This window comes from Natator depressus, chromosome 2 (assembly GCF_965152275.1).
Source record: "Natator depressus isolate rNatDep1 chromosome 2, rNatDep2.hap1, whole genome shotgun sequence".
Lineage (NCBI taxonomy): Eukaryota > Metazoa > Chordata > Testudines > Cheloniidae > Natator > Natator depressus.
The window spans coordinates 11,984,040-12,007,488 of record NC_134235.1 but is presented as its reverse complement, the minus strand read 5'-3'; the positions used below and the strand labels follow the sequence as shown (position 1 = coordinate 12,007,488).

At 46.1% G+C, this 23,449-nt stretch overlaps 1 protein-coding gene across 1 annotated transcript in view; it reads right to left on the bottom strand.

Annotated features, from left to right (window-relative positions):
* The window catches only part of FAM135B (family with sequence similarity 135 member B), a 334,802-nt gene extending 311,729 nt beyond the window's left edge, over positions 1–23,073 (bottom strand). The window contains exon 1 of the mRNA XM_074943811.1: positions 22,895–23,073. The gene's annotated coding sequence lies outside the window, so the exon portion shown is untranslated. The remainder of the gene's footprint in view (positions 1–22,894) is intronic.
* Positions 23,074–23,449: the final 376 nt, after the last annotated feature.

Below are 23,449 nucleotides of genomic sequence, written 5' to 3'. Positions count from 1 at the left end.
TCTGAAAACAACTATGTGTACACATCTTCATCCCCTTGACAACTAGTTCCATGGCATACAGCCCCTGTTCAGGTCAGAGCTACAGCTGTGTGGAAACAATGGGTTTGCTTCACTGGAGTGAGAAAACTCATTTTCTCTGGTGCAATCCCTGTGGGCTCACAGCTGGTCTCACCATCAGATTCAGTTGATGTTTGTGTTCAAATTAAACTCAAACCTCAAAAGGGGAAATAGTCAAAACTACTGAGTTTCAGAGCAAACCCAATACAAAAACAAAAAATTCTGCATGATTTTTGGTAGAGATGGGTCCTAACTGGGAAACCTGATCAAACCCCAGCAAACTTTAGACCCAGATCCATGTGCAGATCTGAATTTCCACAGCTTGGGTCTCTAGACAAGGCCAAAATGGACAATGAATCTAGGCTCTTTGGGATAACTCCCATTCCTGATGCAAACTCTGCAACTTGAATCAGTTTTTGGATTTGCTTAAAAAAAAAACACCCCCCACCCACCCACCCAACTTAGTGCAGTTTCACTTGAAACATTTGTGTTCCAGGAGCAGTTTACACTTGACCACAAAGCAAGTAGTTACTCATTCTAGACTCTGTGCAGTAAACTGGGTCACTCTGCAACCTAATTCATCCACTGCTGGTCTCCTCACTACATCATTAAATTGTTTTTAAAACGAGAGAGATTCAGCTTGAGTTTTTATTGCACCAACCACCACCTAAGCTGCCCACTTCTCACTACTGCTGAGCTCTTAATTCAGACTTACCTGTGTTCTCTGCGAGTGCCAGCTGCTAACTCTGTATTCATACCTTCCCAATACAAAGTGCAAGGACTGTGCCCCTCCTACACACTCATTTGCAATCAATCAGCTGGTGAAACCTGTGACTCACCCTCTTTGACACAGACTTCAGAGACCAGTTCAAAGAGACTATTAGCTGCTCTCATGGCAGTTGCAGCCTTAATTAGTTAATACTATTTAAAGGTATCATTTCCCTTTTCCTACCTCCCTGTGATACAGAGGGGTCAGGCCACTTCCTATTCCATCCAGAAAATGCTTGGGAGGAGGCCCCCAGGTAGGACCAAATCCCAAATTCGGATCTGTTGGGTGGCCAGATTCCATAAAAGGAGACAGCCAGATGGGAAGATGACTACCCATCCCCCAATTAGGTTACTAGGTGCAGCAGGGGGTCAGGAGTGACTTTTTGTATGTTGGGAGGAAGAGCAACCTGGCTTTGGGGAGCAAAGCCAATTAACTGAAGGGAATAAATTGATGGTTTCCCCCCAAACCCCATCAGGCCAAACCCCTTTTCTCAGGTTCACAAAGTACAGCAAGCCTTGAAGCTCAGTTCTATTTAAGATCTAGCAGTTTCACTGGTAACATACTGAACAAAGAACATTGTCCCTGTGGTAGTTCCACCCACTTTCTGGGATCCAATCATCCATCAAAAACGGGCAAGTTTATGAGGCCATAAGCAGTGTTTGGTTCACATTGCACTTGCCACATACAGGAGATAGACGACAAGAATGGGACAGAACAGACTATGCAAAGTAGATCCCTTGCAAGACAAGAGCATATACTATAGATCCCCATGGTACACAGCGCAAACTAGGCACAAAGTTAGCATTTAGAAAACCAGAATGCCGCAGTGTCTAGTGGAGGAGCTATGCCAACTGAGTGAGAGGGAGAAGGGGAGCAGAGCAGGAAGTCAGCAGCAGGTAAAGGACAGCATGTGTCCAAGAATCTAGAGATCAAGAGACCAATCCTATCAAGTGCCAAATGACACCAGGAAAGTACCAGATACTCTGAACCCCATTGTATTCTGGGCCTTCCCTATTTGGAGGATCATGTCTAGATACATTTGCATGAAGAATAATGGCAGTGCAGAAATTTAGAAAGAAATGAGTGACATGTTTCAGAGATACTTTGCTATATCTCAATCTGAAAGTAAGAACTGGCCCCAAGTGTTTTGAAGAGTCCATTTTAGGGAGAGAAGCTTTTGCACAATTCTGGATGATCTTTCAGGTGGTCTAGTCAGTATCTAACAATTTCAGGGGATACAGAAGCAAAGGGGGGATAGCGGGGAGTATAAATAAAGAGCTATTTCTAAGCTGAAGGCAAGAGGAAAGAAAAGTATTTGGAGGGGCTCTGTTGGAATACACCTCAGCGTTTCCAGCTGCATTTTCTTAGCAAATTAGCTTTCAGGATGTGGAATAAGCACTTGTGAAGTCACAGCTGGTGCCAACTCCACTGTGCCATGATGGGAATTTTTCCTACAAAATAATTTCAGGCTAAAATACAATCAAAGTAAGTAGATGGATATATCTTTGGTCCCAGAAAAGAATGGGGTCCTAATTACTTGCTTATGGAAAGTTTCCATAAGGCAGATATAGGAGAAAAATGCCTCAAGAGGCCTTGTATGATGTCAGATTTCTTATTTCAGAAGGGGATGGAGAAAACTCAGTCATAACATGGTCCTCCTCAGAACCAGAATGCCCTCCATTCTAAGGTCAGCCAGGATTGTTTACCATTTTGTCTGTGTGCTGTGATTCAATGTTTTGTACTACCTTAAAGATTTCCCTTTTCAATAGGATAGAAAGTTCCATGCTGAGCTACTGTTATTTTCTACACTCAGGCAAATGAAATTCCCATCACATTCACAATGCAGAGAACATAACAGAACCAGTCCCATCATAAGCTAATTCACTTCTTTTCTAAGACATAGCTGCAAGAGACTAAAACACCAAAAATCTTTTCAGATGCCTTTTAAACAAGGATGGCACCGTGCTCTCTCACACACACACACGGCGCATCACTTAAAGTATAGCCTAACATTAAAGTATAAAGCAGATGGCCCCAGACAAACAAATACATATGATGAGGGATGCATGGGCCAGGGAAAAGAGAGAAGTCAAAGATTACTTCAAGGTTGAGGGACAGAACACAGTAGGTGCCATTCTGTGTCAGACCAATGGTCCATCTAGTCTAGGATCCTAGCAGCCAGAAGTCTCAAAAGGAAGATGCAAGCAGGTCTGCAATGGACAATTATGGAATAGCCTGGCCCATCAGGCAAGTTTTGGCTTGATCCAAAGCCTACTGAACCTGAATGGGAGTTTTTCCCATTGATTTGAACAAGCTTTGCATCAGGACCTTAGTATTTGGTTTATGCTCTGAAGTTCAAGGATTTTGATCCCCTATGCTGGTAACTACCACCAGTGCTTTCATTATCCATAACACTTTTTTTTTTTCCAAAAATGAAATAATCTAAATTGACATATTACCACAGAATATCTGACCTTGTTGATTTGTCAAAATCAAACAGAAAAAAGGTTTCACTGGAAGATTTTCAACTAGCTTTGATTTTCAGTATTATCCCACACCACAGACTTTACACAGCCTTAAATTCTATTTGTGCTTTGAGCACAAGCCACCTATCACTTTATTGAGCTGACCACATAACAGCAGGTCTTCACTCTAGGAGTGGTGACAGTTTACTTAAAACCTCACAATGGGGATGAGTCATTCAAACTGCTCCTTCCAATGTGCATTATCTTGCATTTGTTGGCAATGAAATTCATTGTTCTTTCCCCACTTTTGTGAGGTCCCGCCAACCTTGACTAAACATAATTGTGTGTCATCTGACAAGTCTGCCACCTCCCTGTTCCCACTCCTCCTTTCCACATAATTGAATAGATTGAACACCGCATTTGGTCTCATGCTAGATTTGTTGAAATTGGATAAAAACTGATAAGGAAATATTCTGAGATGTACGGTTTAAAATGATTAAGGAGAAGAATCCTTCCTAATCTACTGCCCCTCCTCCCACCAACTTGTAGCATGTAAAAATGGGAACAATTCTTGCAGCAATATTGGTTTTAGGCATTTTGAAATATTTGTTTTAAGCCAATAACCCAGGGGATGATCCCGCAACCACCGAAGTCAATGTGATTTCTCATGGGGTACTACTCATGTGATTATGGGACCTACAGGATCGAGCACTATATCTGGCATTATGGGGGAGGGGAGAGCAAACAATTTAATGCACCTTCTCAGTGTAATACTGCAGGAGCAAGTCCTGTCCTTTTCCAAATAAGAAAAACTTTGGACAATGGGTTTCAAAAGTGGCAGACCTTTTGAAATATGGCCTGCAGGAATGCATGCAACAAACCAGCATCCTGCATACCCAATTCTTTATGCATCCAAAACTCCTGACATCAGTAGCAGTATTGGGAATGAGAAGAACGCAGGACTGGGGCCTAGTTGTGTAGGCCCAGATTTTCTATTAATTCAGTGTGCCACAGTTTTTAGGTGATCAACTTACAACATCTTGGGCCTGGTTTTCACGGGTGCTGAGCGCTCAAAACTCTTATCAGTTTTGCCAGGAGTCAGAGGTACTTGACATACGTGTCCTCCTGCTGGTAATAGCTCACCTTACCTGATCACTCTTGTTACAGTGTGTATGGTAACACCTATTGTTTCATGTTCTCTGTGTATATAAAATCTCCCCACTGTATTTTCTACTGCATGCATCCGATGAAGTGAGCTGTAGCTCACAAAAGCTTATGCTCAAATAAATTTCTTAGCCTCTAAGGTGCCACAAGTACTCCTTTTCTTTTTGCTCTAGGCAAATGGCTGCATGGCAAAGCCAATCAGAAGCTAAGCCATGTTGGCGAAGGGCTTTCCCAGAGCCTGACTGTAAGAGACAGATTAGGGGATGGATTGGCTGCAGCTGAACATGTCTGCGGTCTCTTGCTTTCTTGTATCTCATGGATACAGTCATGAGCATGTCCCCGGGGAGGAAGCAAAAAGACAGAGCTTTGGCTACGAACAGTACTCATGGGAAAGACAGGCATGGATTTCTGAGCATATAAGCTGCTTGCTCTTGTTCATTTCTTGTTCATTGTGTTTGGGGAAACAAGACTTTGGTGCAATCCTGTTTTATTTATAATGAAATACCTCAGTCACAATCAATTTCTTCTGAAGGAAACAAACTGGCAAGGCCCTGAATATTAACTAACCATTCGAGTCAAAGGGGACAATCTATTACAAGTGCGTGAGCACATCCATGCACACAGCATCTAAGTATTGATCCAAACTATCAAGATACAGCACTTCTCTACAAAGTGTGATACTGAATTCCCCTCAACACTTGCGGTTAACATGCACCTCTCATACTACATGCATTACATTTAGCAACACAAAGGAGCTTTTCCCTCCTCGTCCTTCCCGTGGAATTGCCCCAACAAACATCAGCCCAGGAACCACAAGCAGAGTGGCAAGCTCACACGTAAGTTGGTCACTGAATCAGTGGACCGGCTGCCACATCAAGCCAATAGCCAGACTGAATAGGAAACCTGAAAGACAAATGCTAAAGGCCCGCATGTTGCTTAAAGTGCCACTGAATACAAGCTACACTTCTCCAGCAGAATGGCTCATCATTCATGAGCATCTCACGCTATGTCCATACAGCAAAAGCCGTGCATGGGCTACCCTGCCCTAGCGAGGCTTTCATCCAGCTAGCACAGGGAGCAATAGCAGAGAAGACAGTACAGTGCGGGCTTCAGAGTGGTCATACAAGCTCAGCAGGGACCTGGGTACATACTTGGCTTGCTAGCCTGCTCTGAAGCCCATAGTGCTCTCTTGTCACTGTTCTTGTTGCCCATGTTAGCTGGATTCAAGCTAGCTCATGTAGGCTGGCCCACGTGCAGCTGTTGCTGTCGACATACAGAGTTTACACAACGAGAGGGAGCAGCGAACAACAGCCGTATCCTATACAACCGATGCAGACAGGAGCAGAACCATAACATTCTGTAAAAGATCCTTAAGACTAACACAAATTGAAAATTCAGCAAAAAACCAAGGCAAGGAGGCACCCTCAGAAATACCCTGGGGCCCTGCCCCTCTGCGGCAGGCACACCAGGTGTGGGGCAGGCAGGCAGGCTCAGCCAGGCAGGATCCAGTGTGGAAGGGCTCAGTGTGGGGGGGGATCCAGGTGTAGGGTGGGAGGATACTGTGTGGGTCAACCTGGATACAGGCAGCTCAGTGGGGGGGGGGTCTAAGGTGTGGGGGGGAATCTGGATGCACAGAGCCTCATTGTGGGGGTTCCAGGTGCAGGGACAATCGGACTCTGCAGGGGCCTCCAGGTGAAAATGGTCAGGGCTCAGCAAGGGGGTCTGGGTCCTGGGGGAGTGGGGCTTGGTGGAGTGAGGGTCTGGGTGAAGCTAATTGGGGGGTCAGTGGTATGGGGGTCTGGGTATGTGGTTCAGGGTGGTAGGGCTCATTAAGGTGGGGGTTTGAGTGCAGGGAGCTCAGAGGGGAGTGGTCTGGGTGCAGGGCATCTGAATGCAAGGTGGCTCCAGATACAGGGGTTGAAGGTCAATGGGTTGGGGTTAGGGCAATGGGCATGGAGGGCTAGGGGGTTCTGGGTGTACAGGGTGAGGGTTGGCATGTGAAGTCCAGATGTACAGGGGTTGGGTAGATGGGGGAGCAGCACCCCAAACAGTGACCCCTCCCTCAGTAGCTGAGGAGTGATGATGACAGGAAGCAGGGGAGGATGCTGAGCTTCCTGCAGCTGGGGGAGGTTTCTGGGGGTGGGTCTGACACAGCCCCAGCCACTCCATGCAGGGGAAGAGGAAGTGCTGTCCTCTCCTGCCTCCAGCCCAGCTGGGACTAGCAGCTGATCCCAGCTCCGGGTGGGAGCTACGGACTGGGGTGTCCGCAGCCTTGCAGTGATTTACCTTTCTGCCCGCTGCTCTGAGTGCCTGAAACAATGTACCTGTGCAACTAGGGAGTGCTGCAAGGCTGCTCTTGCAGCTTCCCTTTGCTCTCTGTTAGAGAGTCATTTTTTCTGTGGAGAAGCAAAGAAATCTGCAGGGGACCTGAATTGTGCACACGCGCAGTGGAGCAGAATTTCCCCAGGAGTATTATCTAGCTATGCATCGAACGTATATTGAGATTAGACTGTATATGGTTTAAGACTGAGAAAAATTGCTGTCTCTAGGCCTGCAGTCAGGATGAACTAGGATTCCCTTGCCAGTGATAGCATACTAGAGAGTAAAATTACACTCACACACTCTAAGCATGTCCCAGATTTAACTTACTGACTCTTTTCCTGACAAGTTAAACATCTAGGCCATACCAACTCTTTGTTCCATGTGGTCTTTACAGTCTCATCTTTTTCATATTCAGAACTAAGAGTTATCTGAATAAGAAAAGAAAACCTAAATTAATCTTACACAAGGTCTCAAAAAAATGAGACCATTTTTTCTGCAAGGCTTTTCCATGCAATGAGAGCTTCTGTATTTGCTCTTTCCACGTGTCAAAATTTGTCATCTCTGATCTCTTCTGGAAAATGCGTAATGATTTTCAAATTCTGCTCACTGCACATCTACATTACAGCGTGAGAACTATTACAGCCTATCTGCAATCTTCGAAAATGGCTTTGTGTGGAAGAAGTCACCTTGCACACATTGTACATGTGGCATCGGCCATGTCTGAAGAGCCCTTTGTCATGAAGAAAATCAATACCAAAATAGGAGAGGCGAACAGCGAGTGAACACAATTACAGTCATTCCCTTTGACATTACTGGAACTATTTACACTTCATCCAGACTAAGACATTCCCCCCGCAGCTCATACTACTAATTCATTAAACATTATATTGATACGGAACCTTCTATCCCTAAAGATTGCAAAGTGCTATATGAACACAGGGACTACTCCTTTGTCACATGCCTGGTCCTTGAGTTCATTTTAAATACTCGTATGGATTAAGGGGTTCTGAACAAGTCATTGAGCAGATGAAGGGCTGGTAGTGCCACCTATTAATGTTGCCCAACACTTCCAATACAAGACCCTGTTCCCAGTTGCTTCTAACTTTGCCGAATTTCAACTATTCCCAAATGGCTGAAATTTTTCATGCTTTGTGTCTGCACAGGTCAAATATTTGTAGATAGTGGAACCATTTTGGCTGAAACTGTTTCCATGGACAAGACTAGGAAAACTATACTGCTGTGCAATATTAAAAATAATAAAATCAATCAGGCAACCTTCTCTTTGAGGTGCCCTAGCGCCGCCATTCTTTGGAACTGGGACTTGAAATTTGGCAGGGGTGGCCTTCGTGTCAGAGACATGCCCTTTGTCACCCTGTGAAAATCTTTCAAAATTTGGACCAGTTATAAGTCTTTGGGGGGGGAAGATCTCAGTTTGCACAGGCTTAGTAGAGACTTCTTCGACTTAAGCAACTAGAATCTTTGAAGATTCAGGGTGCCCTGAGCATGCTTCATCGTGGCAGTCTGAATTCTGGCATTTCCTAATTTGAGTGCTTGACTTTGTAATTTTAACAATGTCCATTTATCTTTGGGGAGTTTTATGTGTAATATACATATAGGTGAAATCTTGGCCTCCCTGAAGTCAAAAGGAATTTTCCCATTAATTCAATGAGGCCAGGAACTCATTGATAAAAGGAATCCACTTCATCTGCCTCTGAACTGCAGCCACTTCTGGGATGTAACACGGCACCTGTTTTAACTGTGCCCTCCACCCCAGAAATGCATAATCTGAACTATCCAAACAGAAACTGCAGAGTGTATTTAGGGAGGCAAAATCTGAATTACACAAGATAGACTTGGGACCAATTATTTGTATTGCAGTGGGATGTAGAGGCCACAATGAGAGATCAGGCTCCACTGTGCTAGGCATTGTATAAACCACATATGATGGACTGACCTGGCACCAAAGCATTTACAGTACAAGCCTTTTGACCAGCCTCATGAAGAAAGACAGGACAAGACTGAAGTAACTGCGTAAAGTAAGATTAGGGGTTTGTCTGTACACTGGAGTAATGTGCTCTCCGGAGAAATGATTTCTAAAGTGCGCTAACATGTTGCCTGTAAATTGGTATATGTAGCCCCCTCCTTCACCTCAAACCCCTTATCCCCAGCCCCACCCCAGAGTCCCACACCCCCAGCCAGAGCCCTCAGCTGCCCCCCTGCCAGACCCCAATCCCCTGCCCCAGCCAGGCATCCCCTCCTGCACCCAAACACCCTCCTGGAGCCTTCACCCCCCCACACACACACCCCTACACCCTGACCCCTCCTGCACCCCAAACCCCTCATCCACAGCCCTACCCCAGAGGCTGCACCCCCAGCCAGAGTCCTCATCCCCCTGCACCCCAAACCCCTGCTCCAGCCCGGAGTACTCCCACACCCTGAACCCCTCATTTCTGGGCCCACCTGGAGCCTGCACCCACAGCCCATACCCCCCTGAACCCCAGCTCCCTGCCCCAGCCCAGAGCCCTCTCCCACACCCCAAACCCCTCATCCCCAGCCCCACATCAGAGCCTGCAACCCCAGCCGGAGCTCTCGCCTCCCTCCCGCACCCCAACCCTCTGCCCCAGACCAGTGAAAGTGAGTGAGGGTGGGTTAGAGTGAGCGACGGAGGGAGGGGGGACGGAGTGGGTGCAGGACCTCAGAGAAGGGATGGGGCAGGGGCAGGGCATGGGTGTTCACTTGTGTGATTAGAAAGTTGGCAACCCTACGTACCTCAAGGTGTCATAACGGTATCCTAGCCAGCCACAATGGACAACTAAGAACAAGTCAGAAGCGTCTCCTCTCAGAAGGTACACCTGCCTCTGCGACACACACACACACACACACACACTGCAGAGGAAACAAGCCCCACTCAGTAAAAAGAATGCTCTTAAAGACCACTCTGCCTTGGTTCTAGCCAAGATATCATTGCTAAGCTCAACTTCATCTCCCCCCCCCCAACCCCCCATGTGCTACACATCACCGACCTTGGAGAATCTTTCTGCTGGCTTCATAGCCCCATGTGGTTATCCTCAGCTTTAAGGCTTTTCACAACGATGTCTCTGACTACATGACTTCTCTCATGTCTCCCACATGTCCCAGGTGCTCTGCCCTCACTACTCCCCTTGACATGTGCGCACAGGTAAGCCGCACTGAAGGGCCAAGTCCGTGCTCAGTGAAGTCAGTGGAAGTTCTTTCTGCTCACTTCCATGAGGCAGGGGGTGAGATGCAGAGTGGCCTTCCCTTGTGGGCGCTCATGCTGGCTGAGAGGGCAGATAGGCCCATGGTGCTTGCTTTGATTCTTCCCTCTTCCGCACCAGGCTCAGCCCAATCTAACTGAATTGAGAGGCATGGGAGGCAGGAGAATCAGCACCTGTGTCGTGCACAGCCTGGGCCCAACGCTGATCCCAGTGACTTCAGTAAGTGCAAGATCAGGCCCCATATGGTCATACCTCCACAGACTAAGAGTAGCATACAGAAGGGACATGTTTGGTGGAGAATGGGGTGGGGGGGGGCAGGGTCAAGGAATGGACTTACCCCAGATCCTTGGCTGTAAACAGTTCAGCCAGTGGCCACCATCTTTTATACAGCATGGTGTTGGAGGGAAAAAATGTCATGCTATTGCAAAAAGGAAATGCAATTTTGGGTTGCAATTAACAGAGGCATAACATGGAAGTCACAGGACTTGATGGTACTGCAGCTGAGATCTAACCAGCACCGAGTAGAGCTGTATTGTGCCCAATTCTGGTCATTGCTTTATAGAATGGATGTAGAGAAACTGGAAAGGATCCAGAGGTGCACAAAAAAGACGATCAAAAGGATGGAATGCAATCCATATAAGCAAAGGCTGAAGGAACTGGGTATAGTCAGTTTAGAAAAGAGGAGAGTAAGGGGGGAGAATGATAGTGGTCTTTGAAAACTTGAAAGGCTGTCATAAAAAAGATGGAAAAACTTGTTCTCTTGCCAGAGAGGGCAGGACAAGAGGCAATGGGTTCAAACTACAGCAAAGCAGATTTAGATTAACTCTCAGGAAAAGCTTCCTAATTGGAAGAACAGTAGGACAATGGAACAGACCTGCCTAGGGAGGTTGTGGAAGCTCCTCCACGGGAGGTTTTCAAAAGGAGGCTGGAGAGCCATCTGCCTTGGATGGTTTAGACACAACAAATCCTCCATCTCAGCAGGGGTGTAGACTAGGGGATCCTTGCGGTCCCTTCTAACCCTGTGGTTCTATGATAGGAGTAAGACCTCTTCCCTAGACCCAGTACCATAGGTAACAGGCCTGGCACTGGGGCACATCCCTGGGACACTGCATGCACACAGATGGAGCTGCCTGCCTCCCCACAGTTCAGACTGCAGTTTGTGTGGTTTATTGGAGCCCTACCCTTTACCCAGTGCTCCCCAGTACATAGGGCGCCTGTGAAGCCACTTACTGAGTAGCCAAGGAAGACACCAGCTGTATGAATCACATCCAACATCCAGGACAAGTGAGCATCTCCCTCCTAGCCAGCCTGCCCACACCCTGCCTCCACCAGCATGCCGCTGTAGGTGTTAGGGTTATACAGTTGTATATTTTTAGTTCCTCTAGCAGCGACTATTTCTGCATTCTGAATTATGATGTGATTTATCCCACTTTGTCTCTCATTTAGAATGTTATTATTAGCTGAGCTGAAACAATGCACTCAGCACTGTACGTTTATTAAAGTGCTAATGTCATTCTCTCCCACCATGAGTCACCTAAAGCAAGACAGTGCTCCATTACAGCACTACTGGTAAAATCTGATCATTTCCCAGTGGTTTATTCCAAAAACAAAAAATATTTGACTTGTAATCCAGTCAGGATTCATTCCCCGTTTTTTCTTGTAACATTTACCACACCAAAAGCTACTGAGACCACTACTGTATTCCCTTAGCACCAATCCTCCAGTCCCTTACCTCCAAATATAACCCCTCTGGAGCCACTTCATCCTACATCTCCCCTGCCTACTCATCCAGTATCTGTCCTCACTGCTCTTCTCTCCACACATCATTAAAGGTCAACGTGTTGAACTCATTGCCAAGGGACACTGTGGTGGCCAAACATGTAACTAGGTTAAAAAAAAGTTAGAAAAGTTCATGGAGGGTAGGTCCATCAATGTTTATTAGCTACGATGGTCAGGGGCACAACCCCATGCTCTGGGTGTCCCTAAACCTCCAACTGCCAGAAGCTGGACTGGAAGACAGGGAATGGATCAGACATAATCACCCTGTTCTGTTCATTCCCGCTGATGCATCGGGTAGCGGCCACTGTCAGAAGACAGGATACTAGGCTAGATGGACTGTTGGTCTGGGCTAGTATGGCTGTTCTTATATCACTCCGGTATTCATAATGCACCACTTAGTTTTTGACCTCTCTCCATAACTTTCTTCTGGGCTGGATCCCAGGCCCACTGCAGCCTATGGAAATGGTTGCATTGAATTGATGGGCTTTGCATTAGGCTCTCTGAAACAGGCTGAGTCACTTCTTAATCTTCCTTTGCTCCTAGATTGTAGGTTATCTTCCTCGAAAAGCCTATTGCAATACTGGGCTCGAGCCTACTCCTATTAAAGTCAAGGTCCAGAGTCCTATTAACGTCAGTTGTCCAGGGTCAAGCCAAGCATGCATGAAGGTAACTATGAAACGTTCTTGTTTGTACCATCTACCCTGCAAACTGCACCCTGACAGAGCCTAGCATCAACACAGCTGCAGAGGGAGAGAAAAATGAAAAGGGATACAATGGTGAGCTAGGGACAAAAGATGTTTTCAGCTGAGATGGAGACACAAAGGAAATAAATGATGCTATAGTTTTTCTTGTTGTACAATAGATTTACAAAGTATAATATGGGCCACAAACTGCTTTCAGACCTCCACAGACCTGCCACAGAGCCTCAGATGAGCAGGATTTGGTACACAGCTAACTCACTTAAAGTCCCATTCCAGTCAGTTGCATAAGTCAGATGTGACTCCATATGACTTGGTATAATTGAGGGCCGCATGCCATAGTAAAACAGAGGGCTATAGAAATGAATGAGCAGTACAGAAGTAACCCACTGGTTAGTGTGTATTACAGATCACTCTGTGCCTTATCCACAGAGAATGCAAGTCTGCAACAGCCCCAGCTACATAGCCTGGCTCTGAGCTCAAGCTGTAGCAGCTTCCCCTCTCCTCCCCCCGCTTAAGCACTGGTGGTCCCTGGTTTGATCATGTCAGCCAAAATAGCAGCCATCGCACAGGTCCACCCCAAAACCTGTGTGTGTGTGTGTGGAGGGCCCTAACCCTCACAATACAGCAGAACATCAGAGTTACAAACTGACTAGTAAACCACACACCTCATTTGGAACCAGAAGTACACAGGCAGCAGCAGAGACAAAACAATAAAAAGCCAGTACAGTACTGCAACAAAAATGATTAAGGGTATGGAACAGCTTCCGTATGAGGAGAGGTTAACAAGACTGGGACTTTTCAGCTTGGAAAAGAGACGGCTAAGGGGAGATATGATTGAGTTCTATAAAATCATGACTGGTGTAGTAGAGAAAGTAGATAAGGAAGTGTTGTTTACTACTTCTCATAACACAAACCTGTCAAATGAAGTTAATAGGCAGCAGGTTTAAAACAAATAAAAGGAAGTATTTCTTCACAAAATGCATAGCCAACCTGTGGAACTCCTTGCCAGAGGATGTTGTGAAGGCCAAGACTATAGCAGGGTTCAAAAAAAAAAAAAACCCACCACACTAGATAAGTTCATGGAGGATAGGTCCATCAATGACTATTAGCCAGGATGGGCAGGGATGGCGTCCGTAGCCTCTGTTTGCCAGAAGCTGGGAATAAGCAACAGGGGGTGGATCACTTGATGATTACCTGTTCTGTTCATTCCCTCGGGGGCACCTGGCACTGGCCACTGTCCAAAGACAGGATACTGGGCCAGATGGACCTTTGGTCTGACCCAGTATGGCCGTTCTTATGTGCTGTGTTAAACATAAACTACAAAAAAAAAAGTGAAAGCAGCATTTTTCTTCTGCATAATACTGCTTTGAAACTTTACTAAGTAAATGTTCAGTTTGAAAGCTTTTGAAAGACCAACTGTAATGTTTTGTTCAGAGTTACGAACAATCTCCATTCCCAAAATGTTTGTAACTCTGAGGTTCTACTGTAGTTGGGTCTCCAAGAATCCCCTCCTGAACAAAAAACCTGTGGTCCCTTCTAACCCTATAATTCTAAGATTCTTACTACAGAAGCACCTTCTAAGAGAAAGTAGTCTGACCCTAGGTGGTATCTCCTTTTTCGGAAAATCCACAGGGTCATTGTGGGGAACAATATGAGGCCCTTTTGACCTACCCAGCCTACTGCTTCTCTCTGCCAAACTGCCCAGTCTCTTCCTGTTCCCAACCCCACAGGACAGCTATCTATGGAGCCCTGGAAAGGCAGATGACCCCCCCACTCCTCACACAGGAGAGCTTGGGCCCACTGTTTGTATCTTCCCCTTTGTCCATTCACTATTGTGCTAGAAATAATTCATTGAAACGAGATCTCATAATGGAATCCCGTACTTAAAAAAATTACATGCACACAACAACAACAACAAAAAATATCAATAACGCGGCCCCTTTTGTGAAGAAAACAGGCAAACCCATCAGGCACAGCACAGAATTCAGGGATCTAGGCACAGCATTTAGAATGGGATTTATCCTGTGACTTTCCAGTAGCCATTTGTGATAAAGTTAATGCCACTTTGTGAACTCTTATTATTTACTGGGCCCCAATGCCATACTATTAAAACCAGAAAACCTCCAAGTCAACCCAATGGGATCATTCCTCATGTACCATCTCAGTAATATTACGATATGTACTGGGGTAGAGAATAAAGCCTTTGATCAGAAGTAAGGCCCCATTGTGCGCCAGGAACTTTACCCACCTGCAAGAAAAAGCCAGTCCCTACCACAAAGAGTTTACAATGTTAGTATCTAATGAGAGATGACTGGTGGATGTAAACAAAAAGCAGAGGGAGGATAAAGGTAAGGGAGGACAGGATTGTGGTCAGGGTCCCAATCCTGCAGTGGGCCCACACAGATACTCGTTGTAGAATCAGAGCCTCTGAGATCTTGATCTTTTTGGTACTAAGGAAATATCCTGCTTGTAAAAGACTCAGAAAAGTTAAATGTGGATACTCTTGCTCTCCTCTTTAAGAAATAACTCTTAGAAAGATATTTGATTTCTGTATCCTTCACATATCAAAAATACAAATTTACAATAGTACCGGTCAACAACTCATTGACATGGACTCATTATTGTTTGGTGGATGTATCACACCTGATAAATATGCAGCTCCATGGGGGCAATAGAAAGACTGAGACCTGCTCCTTGGCTTACACATAAAATTCAACACGCTGCTGCGTGCTAGATACCAACAATTAATTTAAAAGAAATATCCAACAGAAACCAGTCCTCTTCCAGGTAGAATGTGCACAGTCAGTGGAAATATCACATAGGAGCTTTGGCTCAGGTACACGTTTTCCAAACAAATGGAATAAAGTTACGGCCTGATGCTAGGAGGTGCTGAGTGAATATAGCAGACACTTAGCACCAGGTCACAATGTAACAGACAGCAGCTACCTAGGAACTTCACCTTGTGTGCAACAATATGGCCAGTGACTCCTTAAAAACCTCATGGTCACAGTGGGGATAGAGTTCAGTTCCGCACGCAACAGAAGCGCAGGCTCCTAGCACTTAACCTAAAGGAGAATCTCTGCTATGTGTTGGCAATCTATAACATAGAGACAAGCATTTCTGATTCATACATTCTTGAGTAGTGGTATATTTTATAAATTTTACACACACAAGCCAGTCCCTTGCAATGTCATTAATAATAAAAACTAACAACATTTAGTCATGCATTTACAATGTGTATATTCCCAAACATGTTTGGGAATACAACAAAACAGAGAACTGTTACAAAAAACGGACAGTCAGGATTCACCAAACACCAAACTGCTGCTCACCTGACCCTAATCCCATTTCTCTAACCTTCTACAGGAGTGATTAAACAACTGTAATTTGTCACAGCTAGAAAACTATTTAAAAAAACAGGATATGGTAATTATGTATAGTGCCCTTCATCTCTAAGGAGTCCTGAGTGATTTACATCGTATTGGTTCTTTGCACTTCCAGTTCAAGGGAAGGAGGGTTTGGCTGTAGTTCTCATTGGAAGGAAGGAAGGAGGGATTCTGCTCTTCTTGGCAGGAAGGCAGCAGCCAGGTTAAAAAAACAAACACAGCCTGCATGAATTCACAGCCTGCATGAATTCAGAGGGGGAAGCACAGAAGAGAACAGTTTTACAGGCAGTTTAGTGGCAGATCCTTGTGGCAAAAAACCCAGAGCTCTCCATTAACATAGATTAATACAACACAGGACACTGGTTAGACTGAAAGAAACTGGAATTTCCATAAAAAGAAAAGGAGTACTTGTGGCACCTTAGAGACTAACAAATTTATTTGAGCATAAGCTTTCGTGAGCTACAGCTCACTTCATCATGAAGTGAGCTGTAGCTCACGAAAGCTTATGCTCAAATAAATTTGTTAGTCTCTAAGGTGCCACAAGAACTCCTTTTCTTTTTGCGGATAGAGACTCACACGGCTGCTACTCTGAAACCTGGAATTTCCATATTGCCCTTCCTTAGGAAGCTCAATCTGCAATCAGCCACTAGAGAAGTAAAACTGCAGAACAGAGTCACTAGCATTGCAGGCACTAATGATAGGATTAGAAAGGGAATAAAATTATATCCCTTGGATTTAGGTTTGGAAGAAAGCAACCTGTGACTCATTCTCTAGGCGGGCTGAGATCAGGGGTGTCACCAAGTTGATGAAATTGACCTTTTGAGACAGGGCTCAGAGCAACATAGCAACTGGAACTGCCCTTTGGTAGCCCCAACACCTTACCTCCTGGAACAGTGTTAGCAAAGGTCTTGCTGGAGGTCAGGCACGGCTTCCTCCAGAGAGGATGTAGAGCAGTGCTACTCAAAGTGGTGGTCCGCGGACCGGCTGCCATCGGCGGCCGGTCTGAGCGCACACTGGAAAAAAAAATTGTCGGTCCCCCACATCAGATAGCTTGAGAAGCACAAATGTAGAGCACTGTCAGTGTGCAAGGGAGGGAGTTGGATCCAGAGTAGAATACAGGAAATAAGCATGAAACTTCAACCATAATGGCAGGCTAGTTGCCTGCTTGGACACAAGCACCCGGTACACATACAGGAAAATACAACCTCACACGTTGCAGAGAACAGGGAGGGGCTCCAACTGTGAAGTGTGGATCCACAGCAAAAAACACACCCAGAGTCTGGCAGAGAGGGCTTTTTTCGTAAACCCCACTTACGTCAACATATGGAGGGCGATCCTGGTACCTGCACAGCTGAAGTTGTGAACACTGACAGACCCTCAAACTCTCCAGTGAGATAGCCACGAGAAGGGGCCGTGAGAGGAGACACTCGCCTCTCATGAGCACCTCCTGCACTTGCTCTCTGCCCCCGGCCAGCTGTTAACCTCCTCAGGTGCATCTTCAGTGGCCCAGCCCTCCAGCCAAGTCACACACAGCCAATACGCACAAACAAAACCAGAGTAAAAGGTCCAACAGGGCCCGTCTCTATGCCCTTGTTAACATCTACTGCCCTGTCTTTGGGCTCTGTCCTCAGCCCCCTCTGTACTAGCTTTAAGTCTGTGCCTGCCCTGGCATAGAGCAGTGCCCCCAAGGCTTTCTCTCTGGAGATTCCTAGCCTTTACCTCAGCTCTCCAGCCAGGTCACGCCTTCAAGTTCAGTCCCGTTTGGGGATGGGGGGCAAGAGGAACAAAGTTCCACAAATGGTTGGCCCTCTGCAACTTCTTCAGGCCCATCCTTGAGCCCTCTACATACCAGCCCTGTGCTTGGGCTTCTAAACAAAACTTGTCCCCTTCTGAGGGCTTTGGCCACTTTGCCAGTGCAGGGGACCCGGGCCAACTCACTACTCCAGCTTCCAACCCGGGGACCCTAAAAATGGCAGCCCCCTTTAATGCCATTGCTGCTGCTATTCCCTGGGGCTCTTCCCATGTAGCCCCCTCCTCTTCACCTTTACCTCAGGGTTCTCTGTTCCCTCTGTAAGGGGACTGTTGCCCCCTTACTAACATTCAGTGGGGGGTGTTTTAGTTGCTAGCTCCCAGTACTAAAAAGGGGGAAGGGTCGATGGGCAATAAGGACCCTGAGACTGACAGCCCCCAGGAACAATGGGGAGAGGCCAATACTCCAGGTCAGCCTGAACGACAGGGTGGGCAGGCTAATCAGGGAGTCAGGAGGCCAGGGAGGTCCTGTCCTCCGTGTGAGCTGGATTTGCCTGGGTCAGACAGAGTGGGGCCAAGCTAAGGAGAAAGCAGGGGCCCGAGCTGAGCTGGGGAGCAGAGCTGTGCCAGATCCAGAGGGAGCAGACCCTGTCCTGGGAGCAGAGCTGCAGCCCCAAAGCCAGAGGCACAACCCAGAGAGAGCAGACTTGCCCTGGGAGCAGAGCTGCAGCAACCAGAGCCAGAGGGGCCAGAAAAGCAGACCACAAAGCAGGTCAGGGCTGGGAGCAGAGTCCCAGAAGCAGCCTGCAGAGCAGACCTGTCCTGGGAGCAGAGCTGTAGCAACCAGAGCCAGAGAAGCAGCCCAGGGAGCTGGAGGCAGAGCAGCAGCCGTGCTGAAGTAGAGTGGAGCTGAGGCTGGAGCAGTCCGGAGCTGGTGTCATGACCAGCTGGGGAGAGCAAGGGGGGACCCTGGGCAGAGGCCTAACACAGGGAGACGCCTCAGCCAGGAGGCTCTGCAGGCTAGAGTCAAAAGGGGATTGGTAACCCTGACAGGGCACAAGCAATGCTGGGAAGAAGGGCCCTACCACCTAGAGCCTGTGGCCGCCACCAGAGCGAGTGTCCAACCCACAGCATCCCTGCAGCACAGCCTGGGCCTGAGAAGAAGGCCCGGGACTTACAAGGAACAGACTGTGAACTGCCCTGACATTCCAGAGACACTGTTTGTGATGTTCCCTGCCACAGAGCGGGTTGATGTGTTTCATTTAACCTCTCATTTTCCCTTATTCTTTTTAAAATTAAATTGTCAATTAAGTAACTTGCATTTGCTTTAAATTGTATGTAATGGTCAGAGAAGTGACCAGGGCAGAGAGAGTACCCCAGAGTGGGGACACCCTATCCCCTGTCCTAGGTGACCACAGCAGGGTTGGAGGTCAAGCCCCCCAGGAATCCTGGGCCCAGCCTTGTTGGGGTTACGAGGACTCTGCCAGACAGGAGAGTGGAAGGGGAGTCCTCAAGGGCAGGGAGGCCACTGCGTAAAGGAAGTGGGAGCGAGGACTCAGATCCTTTCGCTAGCCCACTTCACTGGGGTAGTGCAGAAGCCAGGAAAGTTCCCCACAATAGCAGGACTATTCCCCCGCTTACACCTCCTTGAATGGGTCTCTCCCAGGATGCTTTACCTATAGAGTTTCACAGTCAGTCTGTCTCCTTCTGGCTTCAGACAGTGACTGACCTGCTTAGACCCTGTAGCTCCTTTTATCTGAGCCTGCTGTGCTCTGATTGGCTGCTTCCTGCAGCCTTTCTAGGCAGGTCTGGAGGACCCACTTTCACTGCTCCTTCCTGGGAGCAGGGTGTGGTAGGATGACAAGGCCTCCAGCAGGGGTCCTCAAAGGGCCTGGTACACCCAGTCATAGGGACAAAGATCTACATTGTATTAGCATGGGTTACGTTGTATTTAGGATGTGTGGTTCTGTCTCATATCCAGCAGGGAACAATCTTTCCCTGACAGGGAGATGGATTAGAGGGGTTGATCCCTTGAGTTGCGGAGGCCCCATATCTCCCTTTAATTCCAAAGGGACCACAGCAGACTGCTGCTTAGCATCTCTGAAAATATTACCCTGGATCACCTTGCAATCCTTTGCCATAACTAATCTGTCTGTTTTTTATTAAAAATCTGATTTTACCCAGTTAAAAGGGCATGCCACTTAAAATACTGAGACAAGAAAAAATAAAGGGAAAATTAGAGTAAAAACAAATTTTCTTCAAAGCCTCTAAATAAAATGAAGATGAATTTAAAAAAAAAACAACAATATCAGATACGTTGTTCACCAGCAATGAAGAATCACTTGCCAAATAGTACCAAGCAGTGGCATGGGGAACCTGGCAGTTTCCCCTACACTTATAAGAGGAAATTAGCTGCTGTGTCTCAGAAATGACTGTTGCAACTTGTTGACAAAAGCTGACTTTAATGGCAGCTACCATAAACGCCTGATTTTGTTCGAAGCTCCATTGAGACACAATGGAGGACTAATGAAAAAGAAACTGGATTTTTAAAAGATAGTTAATACCTTTAGGTACCAAAATAGCATTTTTCCCCCTAGAACAGTGCCAGATACTAATGCTAGATGGTCGTCAAGAGTCCAACCCTTAACTTCCAAGTACAAAGTAAGACAGACTATATGTCCTTCCACATTAGCATGAAATGGTAATATAAAACAAGCCATCTGATACAAGGAAAATCCTCTCAGAAGATTCTAGTTTGAGTAAGTGGGGGGTAATCACTGTCAGCTGGAAGTGTTGGCTGGCCCTGAATATTAAAAATCAGTTATTCTACGGGTATATCTACACAGTGATAACTCCCCCCCCAACGTCTACATAGCAATTTTACAGTCCAGAGCCCGAGCCCTGCAAGCCCGAGTCATCTGAGCCGGACAAGCCACAGGTTTTTTATCACTGTGTGGATACACCCTAAGTACCTCACACCCTGACTGTTTACAATTACACGGATACAAACGCTAAACACTGGACTGACTCTCCATAAACTGACAGCACTTTCCGTCTCTCACACTGATTTTATAGGAGCATTGCTTTGCTATAAACACACTGATTTCCTGCCTTTTCTAGAGCTGTTTTTTAACAGAAGTTTTGCAGTCCCATAGTAATCAGGAGTCAGCATATATACAGTGCTGGCTTCTATGAAATCATTCACCTCCAGCTAGCAGCAAAGTAATAATTCAGAATATTTTGTGGACATTATGTGTAATCTCAAAGCCCCTTGACCTTTAATCATTTGTTTGCACTGATGAAATATTCACTCTGCTTCATTCTTTACAATGTTCCCTCTTGATTATGTGCTTGATTTCCCTACAACATGTATACAACTGATTAAAATGCTGCAGCTGATTTATCACCACCATAAACATGATCAGGTTTAGGTTCCTATTATTGCATTTTTTTCCCCTGACCCATCCTCTCCAAGACATATCATTGCAAAAGAGGGTTCCCAAAATTATAATAGTCTCTAGCCTTAAAACAGGAAATCAAACATGGCCAAACATATATCGTAGATCTTGCCAGGATATCCTAGTGGACGTCATCCAGTGACCTATGGTTTCACAGTACACAGATTTAATTAGAACGAGGACCAAAAATCAGCCCTTCTAATTATACTTGGCTATTTTAAAATACTTTTATTAATAAGGTCAAACATCCTCTTATGGAGAAGTCCTATAGATTTTAGTAACAATGATATCGAGAGGGTGCTAGGGAAATTACTCTGCAAGTCTACAGAATTGGATTCTGAATGTTAATCTCTGTACAGGTTTTTTAACCCATCCTACAGAATTCCAGAGCAGGGATGTAGTTATCTGTCAATTTCTACAGCACTTTCTCCATCAGGGTGATCTGTGTATATTCCGTGCTTCACAGCTTGTGTAAGTAGTGTGTATTACATATGAGAGAGAAATAATGGGCATGATTCTGAGACTTGTTCGGTGCCTCCTGCAGGGTGCAGAACACCTCCAGTTCCTGTTGATTTCAGTGGGCTTTGCAGGATTGGGACCCATATGCTCATTCTCTATCATTGTTCAACATGAAGGCAGGTGCAGGCAGGTGTAGTTTAGCCATGGCTACCTCACATCTAGACCACCCCCGGAGCATAATTATGAAGCAGAAGCAGGGTTATAATTTTGGCATTTCATGGGTACGACTTTGCTAATGTCTGGCTCGCTGTTATTGAAATGCTGATTGTCATTACAGCGAAGTACATTTCCAACCAGGCAGGCAGTGATAACCAGGGTGGGCGGGGGGGAGGAGATAGCTGCTGACGTCTCTATCTCTCCTTACTGCTGCAAAAAAATATTAGTTACGTGTAAGTGGAAAGAGCTCTCTGCAGTCATTACATAGCATACAGTTACCACTTGGCTTCAACTTACTTTTACCCTCTCCACAAACACTCACTCTCTCAGCACGATACAAGTTTGCATATGGGCATTGCATGGCATTTTTATTTATTTGTGTGTTCAATGAGGATTAATTTCCACACTCGTCTTTGCATTATTGCTGATCTTTACCCTTTTTAAATGCACCCAATGTATATTTTTCTATATATTGATCCAGTGAGTTTTCCTTATTTCTTACTCATTACATTTTTTTTAAGATAGGAAGTACTGAACATTTTGGTAAGTATTTTTTTTAAATTATTGTTAATAGCTATGATGACCTTAGTGTTACTGCAACTATTTACTTTTATTTTAAAGCATGTAACACAACCCTTTCAGTGACAGATTACAATGAGGTTGCCTCTCTAGCCCATACACACACATCTATATCTTACAGATCTCTCCTAAATATGACCCGAGGAATTTATTATGTGCACTGAGGAAAGGGAAATGCATTGTTGTCCGGATTATTTTTTTCAGAGGGTTATTTATTGCTATGTCGACCTTTGCTTCATCGCAACCCTTCACTTTTATTTTGAAGCACACAGCTCAAGTCGTTCATACTCGGATCACGTTGTGTCCCCTGATCACCCCATTTCTAATCAGTCTCACTGGAATATTACAGGGATTTATTATTTTTCACATATGGGGGGAGATGGAGAGAGGGTCTGTATGGCAAAGATCGCAAAACATGCTTTGGAAAACATGCTTGGTTGAAATGTCATTAAAATGCCTTTGAAACAAGAGAGCCAATAAACTAGCAATATGCACACATACACAAAACTGCACTGATCAAGGGGAGAGTTTGCAAGCAGCACAGCTGATCTTACCTGGGTCTTTGTGGGGTCCTCCCTCAACACACTCCCTCCCTCTCCCAGTAGGAAACAAGGTAGTGGTTACTGCTGCTGGTGTCGATGGAGCAGGTACAGAAAGGCAGTGGGCTGATTGCAGTCCCTGCTGCTGGGCTCTGGCTCCTGTCAGGGCTGCTGCTGCTGCTCCTACTCCCGGTACTGACGATGCTAAGGAGGAGGAGAATGAGTGAGGAGGAGGAGGATGGTGATGGTGCTGATGCTGTTGCTATGGTTACTGAACTCAGCGGCAGCACCACTCAGTGCAACAGCTGCTCCAGCTCCGGGTTCTTTCAGACACAGGCTGTGGCGGAGCTAGGAACAACAACAATAATAAATGCCCACTCTTCTCCAGCACTCACTTTCTCCTGTTCTTTTGATTATTATGCTGCCGCTGACACTAGTGTGGAGCAGGGTCTAGCGCTCTGGCTCTGTGATCAGGCCCATGATTGCAATGCCTGGGTGATCCCGTCGCTCAGCAGCATGCTGGAAGCAGGTTAAAGGGACAGTAGTAGCAGCAGCAGGAGAAGGGGATGG